The following is a 7,863-nucleotide window of genomic DNA, read 5'->3' as shown; positions in this document are numbered from 1 at the left end:
TCTTATTTTAAAAGCATGAAACTTTTTCTTTTCTAATCAAATAAGTAATGGATATTGAGTAGCAGTAATCTAAATTCTAAGTAAAAAAAACAAAAAATAGAGAAAACTTATATCTAAATATACTAAAAAGAAATCATACAATCTTTTCTCCTAAATTATTTTTCAAAAAATGTATATCTTTGGGGCGACATTGCATTGCTCGTCTACCCCTCAAAAAGAAGGTTACAATGAAGCCTCATACACTTTCATAAATAGCTATATCAAAATACTCAAACCTAGAAACACTTAATTCACTCAATTTCAAAGCGCAAATGGTAATTGAAGGAAAACTTCACCATAAGATAATTTCCAGCTTATGCAAATTAATAAAAACAATAAAGTCAACTTTAATTCACATAATTTCAAGTATATGTGAATCATGAAATAGAAAATACATTAATAAGAGCCCTTTTATTGGAGAAGGATGAAAATAAAAGGATAAAAAAACAACCTCATGCAATTCCTATCATGCTTAATTTACTTCATTCCATTTCTTATCATACATTTTATCATTTGGTACAACCTCAAGAAGATCAAAGGTACTCCAAAATAGAATAATTGACCATTTGTACCCATGAGAGTTCAGAACGCTGACAAATGTACCCATAGTAGATGAAAACTGACTTTGTAACCATGAGAGATGGGCTCCGTGTGACAAAAATAGCCTGGATTGGGTTGGCACCTGCTTCGGGTTTGTAGCGTTCTACATGGCTCTCCGAACCTCCCAAAGCCCAATCCACGTGGATCTGAACGTTTGTATATGTAGGTAATGGTTGAAATGAAAACCCTAGCAAGTTCTCTTCCCCAATTTGAACCATAACCCCAAATCTGAAATATTGTTGCAATTCAAGTGCACCCAGAGTTATCTCAGAACCCCAGCGATGTCATCACGCAGATTTAACTCAGATGCAAATTTTGGAACTCGCAGCAGTTCTTCCAGTTCGAAGAAGATGAAGGAGAAGAAGCTCGACGGTAAATATTTCTGTAGGAGGGATGTTATGTTGATGGAGTCTGGAACGATTATGAACCCTAACAGATGGTTCATCAGATGTCCTCTATGGGCGGTAAAGGACATCTGCTGTTGTTGTTGAGGTGAGACAATGATTTCTGACTTTTAGTTGACAAATTTGGGGTTTTTTTTTTCTCTCAGACAAGAGATTGCAGATACTTTGTTTGGGTGGATGAACTCGAATAAGGATGGGAGGGCGTGGCAAGATGTTTAGCCAAGAGAAAGTTCGAGCATTGTTATGCAACGCCTGATGATGGATTGACGCTGAATGCAGGGGGGAAAATCTGCAAGCATCCTCAATGATGGCTAAGAAGATAGACAAATTTAGGGTTGAAATTAGGGGTAAAATTAGGGAAATTAGAGTGATGATTATTATTGTTGCACTGGGGGTAGCATTTTGTCTGTTTTGTGAGTTGTATTTGGTTATGAAATCATAAGACTTGTAAAATTGGAGGTCTTTGTTCTGTCATAGTTAAAATTTTTGAATGATATTGGCATAATATGGATTGTTTCTAATCTATACTGGTTTGCTTTTCATGTGATACATTGATGTAGATACACAATGTTTGAACTTGTTGCTGCAATCTGAAATGATTCTGATAACAAAATGGACATAATTCCGTATTTTCCCCTTAAGGATCAAATAGTAAGTTGGAAATTAGCAACCTGATAATTTTGTTTTTCAATATATGAGTAAGGACCAAATTGGGTGAAGAAAGTGTTGTAACAATAAGAATAGTGATATCAAAAAGAGGCAAAAGAAGGCAAGTATATAAATGCTTTAACAAGTAAATTGTTCATTATATATATATATATATATATATATGGATGCTGGAGGTTCCAAACATTCTGATATTAAACAAAAAAAGTCAAGTACTGGCCACTGAGTTTACACCCTCAAAAAAAGCCTTACTAATTCATATCTAAGCAATAGCATGAAAATGCATCAGAAAACACAAGAGTTATGTATCTCACAAGTGTAAACTAAAAACAACAAAAAGCCAGATTCTAAATTTTCAATATTAGTCTATGATATTTGGGTCGAGTTACTGCTCCCGCTTGATAAATCATTTTTTCCTCCGCTTGATCCACGTATCCTGCCTCGACCTCTACCTTGACCTCTCCTTCTATCAGATGTGCCTCGACCTGTAGCAGTTGGAGTCACAACTCCAGGTGTGGGCATGAACTGCATGAATTGGGTGCTTGTTCCTGCACTAGCACCTTGCAGTGGATGTGGTGTAGTTTGAGAGTTGTGTGTGGATGGAGTTGTTGCTGGCTGGTTGGCAGGTGGTGTACTTGGCTACTGTCATTGTCCGGTCGGAGGCGGGCGTTAACACTTCTCCTTTTAACCTGTTTTCTGGTTGTTGCATTTGTTGCTGGTGGCTGTGGCTGTGCAGTCGGTGGGGGAGGCATTGGGTGAGGCTGCTGCAAACCATAGAACAACGCAGTTATTATCACACAAGATTTACAAGGCAGCTTAGTTAAATGATTAAAACAATGTACTTACTTGTTGAGTGTTGGTTCTTGCGGTTTCATTTCCCTCTTCAGTGGCCTCCTGTTCAGCCTCTGCAGATTCTAATATCTCCTCATAGTATATTTCAGCCAGCATATCCTCATCGTCATCAGCTGTTGGTCCTTGTGGGGTAGAACTCCCTTCACCCGCAGCTTCCTTCCGCTTTTTACAACTTCTTTTATTATGACCAGCCTAATGATACAAGGATTAGTCGTAATTTGAACTAAAAATCACATTTATCAATAACTATAGAACAGGACAGAATTTCACCTATAATTGGTTTACCATACCTGGAGGCAGTACTTGCAGATAATAGTCCCAATCCTCTTTGTTGTTCTATGAGGGTCACTCTTCTCCTTAGGGCCATCATTTCTCTTGTCTCTCTTGAGTGTAGGTCACCTGATTGGTTTTCTATACCGAGGTGGCAGAATGGGGAGGGTATCAACATCGTGCTCCCAGTACTGCTGGCTTGGAACTGGACGCATAGAAGTTTGATAGGCTGCGTTGTATGCACCCATGGTGAGCCAGTTGTCGGCATATTCTTCTGGCCTTCTGTTCTAGTAAGCCAAAGCAGCACATGCATGTCTACATGGTAAACCTGTGATTTGCCATAGTCGACAGCTGCATGTACCTTTGCCAAGATCCACACTTACCTTCGTTGGCAGATAATGCACCTCATACACATTCCCTGCGTCATCTCTAGTAGGCAGAGGCCTCCATTTGTTGCTCTCTCGCTTTTCCCTCTCTAATCTGCTCTGTTGGGTTGGTGCTAGTCTTCCGTTGTACCTAACCAAAGCTTTTTTGTTCCTAGCCATAATCCTTATTACGTAGCACCTCACTTCCTCCAACATTGTAATTATCGGCTTACCCCTCATCTTCTTAACCTTGGCATTAAACACCTCGCAGTTGTTGTTGGTGTAGTTATCCAACTTAGGGTATTCACTGAAATGAGATCTGCTCCATTGTTTAGGACTAATCTTATGCAGGTACTCCCAAGCCCCAGCATTGATCCTTTTTAGTCTCTCCATGGCAGCATTGAAGTCTTGTGTTGTGGTTGCCTTGGCACAAGACCACATGCACATTTTCAGCTGTAAGTCAGTCCATTTCTTGCGAAAGTTTTGCCATATATGCATTGCACAAATCTGTGGTTGGCATTTGGGTAAATCTCTTGTATGGCTGGGATTAGCCCCTACAGTAATTCATTTAAGTAAACAGCGCTCAGATTTCAAATAAACCAGAAACAGATTTAAGTATTTAGCTAGACAATTTCCCAGCATTCCAATATCAGTCTCAAAACAAAACAGAATTGTTTATTTAGCTAAACCAGATTCCAAATTCCCAGTAACAGTCTCAGCACAAACCATAATTAACTAAATCTAAACCAGATTCCAATACTAAATCATAAGTCTCATTGACTATTTAGCTAATCCAACAATCCAAACATTTCAATATCAGTCTCATTCTGAAACAGAATTCGGTATTAAGCTACTAATGATTAAGCAATGAAATTTCAATTAACTTCTAAAACAGACCTAAACAAGACCCAAAACAAATAATCAGCCATACATTATTATACATATATTAAGAGAAAACATCAAAGTCACTAAACACATGAATCAGCCATACATGATTATAAGTAAATATGCACAAGTACCTTCTGCATATCTGACATGAAGTTAAACCCATTAGCTTGAAAATCTCCCACATCCTCCTGGAGTATCTCCAAAAACCACTTATAACTTTCTTTGTTCTCTGATTCAACAACTGCGTAGGCAATAGGATAGATATGATTATTTGCGTCCTGTCCTATTGCAGTCAGTAACGGCCCCCCATAGTATCCTCTTATGAAGGTCCCATCCAACCCTATAAAAGGTCGACATCCTCCCACAAACCCCTTCTTGCACGCATCAAAGCAAACATAGATCCTCAGAAAAACTGGATTTGAATCAGGCATGGGATTCGTTTGGATCCTTACTGTCGAACCTGGATTAGTCTTCAGTATCTGGTTACCATAATCACGAAGTCATGCATATTGTGCAATCTCAGAACCTTCAATCCGCTCTTTTGCTTTCTTCATAGATCTATAAATTTTTCTTTCATTGATTAGTACATCATACTCGGATCTGAAGTATTGGTCAGCCTCCCTAACTATCAAGTTTGGCTGCACTCGTATTCTCTCCTCCAACTCATCTATGACCCACTTTCCATCTGCTGACTTACAGCAATTGTCCCTACTACAGGTATGTTCATTTACGAATGTCTTTACCTGAAAACTTGCTGGAAATGTTCTCTTGGCACAGTATATTTGCCAAGGACAGTCCTCATCATAGCATATAGCCTTCGATCTTGTAGAATCACAATGAGCAAAGAATATGCTCCTTCCAATATTGATATTAAACTTTCTGATAGCCTTCCTGAAGTGGCTTAGAGTTTCAAACTCCATCCCAACCTCCAACTGAACCTGGTTAACTGGGGCATCAGCATTGCTCTGAGGAAAACCTGGCGTCTGTTCAGTATTCTCGTCACTTGCTATGCTATGCAATTCCTCTGATTCATAGCAATGATGACCAGGATTTTCATAAGAGAAATCATCATCATCAACAGGGACGTAGAAGGTTGGAGGCTTGTCTGGATCGGGGTTTGGGATGAAAGACTGGCCTGTAGGGGGGCCCTCTTAGTTGATCTCCTCTTGTTCACCTTTGGCCTTCCCTGAACCTCCTCTGAAGGATTGCTCTGATCATTCTGGGGAGTCCTATTGGTCTCAGAGGGTGGAACTGTCTGAGGGATTGATTGTGAGAGTGGATTCCCATATGAATGTGGGGTGTATTGGGTTAGTTGTTCTGGTTCAAGAGGTGCAGAGACATTGGGTTCAGAAGAAGGGACTGAGTCTGAACAAGCAGTGTGTGTTGGTTGCTGATCTTGTTCAATAGGTGGCTGGAAAGGTTGGGACTGAGTTGATGGTGGTTTATCTGGTATGCCAGGTGTTAGGGGAGGCTGAGAAACCTGTCCTGCCTCAACAGATCCTGAAAGTTGTGGGTCTGCTGTCTCCTGGGCCATAGTGATATTGTCCTCTTTTTGGGCCTCCAAACTAGCCTGTGTATGTGCTTTATAGGTCTCTTCCCTGCTCTGGGCCTCACTCCTTTTTCGGTCCTCCATCCCAACTTGCAGATTACTTACAATTTCAGCATCATCCTCATCTTCCACTACTATCAACCTTCTTTTTGGACTCTTTTTTGGAGTTGGAACCCTTTTAGCACAACGCTTTACTCTCATCTTTGATGGAGTCATGTTGTTCTCCTCAACTAATACGGGCTCATCCACCGGATGCTCTGTATATACATTTATTCTGTTACTGTTCTTCACAGCTGCCTCATACATTCTAACTATATCCATGTCAACCTTGAGGTCCCTCAACCCATCATCAAGCTCTTTCCCAGGTTCCAGCCAGAAAAAATTAGTAACAGATGCATATCCTATGTCCTTCACCAAATCAGCTACGAAAAAACCATTCAAGGTATCAACATTAACCCTCTCTATCTCTGTGACTTTACCACCAACGTAACTAAGCTTCCCACACGGCCCTCTCTCAAACCATCCTCTAAGATTAATACACAGTGTTATATGGATGGTGGCCATTTCTGAAAGTGAAATAAACCAACACATTCTAAGAAAACAGTGCATGTTACTACACCTAACACAGACCATAAATCAACTACTTAAGCACCTAACACAAACCCTAAATTAACTAATCAACTAATTTAGCAATTCTCAACTTCGATTTCATATGGTAATGTAATCTGTCCAACTAGTCTCAGTGACATTTGAAATTAATTAACACTGGCAACGATATACCTCAGCTCTCTGCCAACCAAAGGGGGTGACCTCTACACCGTCGGCGACGAAATCCCAGGATTCGAGCTCTGATGCCTATTCCTTGCAAGTTCTTCTTCCACGTTCTTGTCTTGATGGCTCTGTGCTACTCCGAATGCCTTTTCCAACTTCGGAATGACAACGTTGAAAGCCGTAGCTTCAGGGTGATGGCTTAGGAATGTTCCAGACGTCTTCTCCGGCTTGGAAACAAAACGACGATCTCTGCTAGGGCATCAGCAAAATCCTGTGAATTTCTCTTCAATGTTAAATTGTTTAATGTTAAATTTCACGTGGATTGGGCTTTGGGAGGTTCGGGGAGCCATGTAGGACACTACAAATCCGAAGCAGGTGCCAACCCAAGCCAGGCTATTTTTGTCACGCAGAGCCCATCTCTCATGGTTACAAAGTCAGTTTTCATCTACTATGGGTATATTTGTCAGCGTTCTGAACTCTCATGGGTCCAAATGGTCAATTATTCCTCCAAAATATAAGTGAACATTTTGCAGTAAATAACGCTGTGTTTGTTTTTGAGAACATGACAAGACAAGATACTGAGAACAAGACATAAAGGATAAAGGCACAAGATTTTGTGTTCTTGTATCCTGTTTGGTGATAAACTATAACAAATTATGAAAATCTAATTTATTCTCATTTTTTTTTCATTAAAAAAATTTGAGACGAAAAATATAATAATAAAAAATATAATTATAAAAAATTAATAAGAATAATGAAAAAAATGAAAAATAAGTTGTGTCCCTTGTTGATGTCTTTGTATCCTTCATGTCAGGATGGACATAAAATACATTAATTCAGTGTCCCTAGATACATTGTCCCTGTCCATGTCTCCCCTGTCAAATACGATTTTGTGTCTCAGTGTTCCTGTCTTTGTAAACAAACGCAGCCTAAAGGACACATACCCAGATATTAACATCTATGATGACAGGATGCTGATATTAAAAGGCTCTCACTTGTGCCACAAAGCCTCCTGCCTGTATACTAGATGAACATACGGAGCCCACTCGATGCTAGCGGCGGCACACCTGGCAAGCGCATGGCGGCATGGGTAGTGGAGAGCCTGAATGAGTCCACAGTAACACGAACCCGCTGATAGCCGAACTGGGAGGGAACCTTGCGACTAACCCTTGAACGGCTCTAACTCTTCCATGACAAACACAAAAGCCTACCGATCACAATGAGCAACACGCTTCTTCGGGATGCCTTCTCTATTTTTCTCAATGGCTGCCATCAGCCTCTGGGAGAACCTGTTTTTAGCAGCCAGTTGTGACTGCGCCTCCCTGCCCTTTATGTCGAACAACTTCTGCAACCGTTCGTACGTAATGCGCATGATGGCAAAAGTCGGCAAGTACCGTGTACCTTTGAGAATTGCATTGATGCACTCCGACAGATTTGTTATCATATGACCAAACTGCCA

This window comes from Arachis ipaensis, chromosome B06 (assembly GCF_000816755.2).
Source record: "Arachis ipaensis cultivar K30076 chromosome B06, Araip1.1, whole genome shotgun sequence".
NCBI lineage: Eukaryota > Viridiplantae > Streptophyta > Magnoliopsida > Fabales > Fabaceae > Arachis > Arachis ipaensis.
This window is presented reverse-complemented; position numbering follows the sequence as displayed.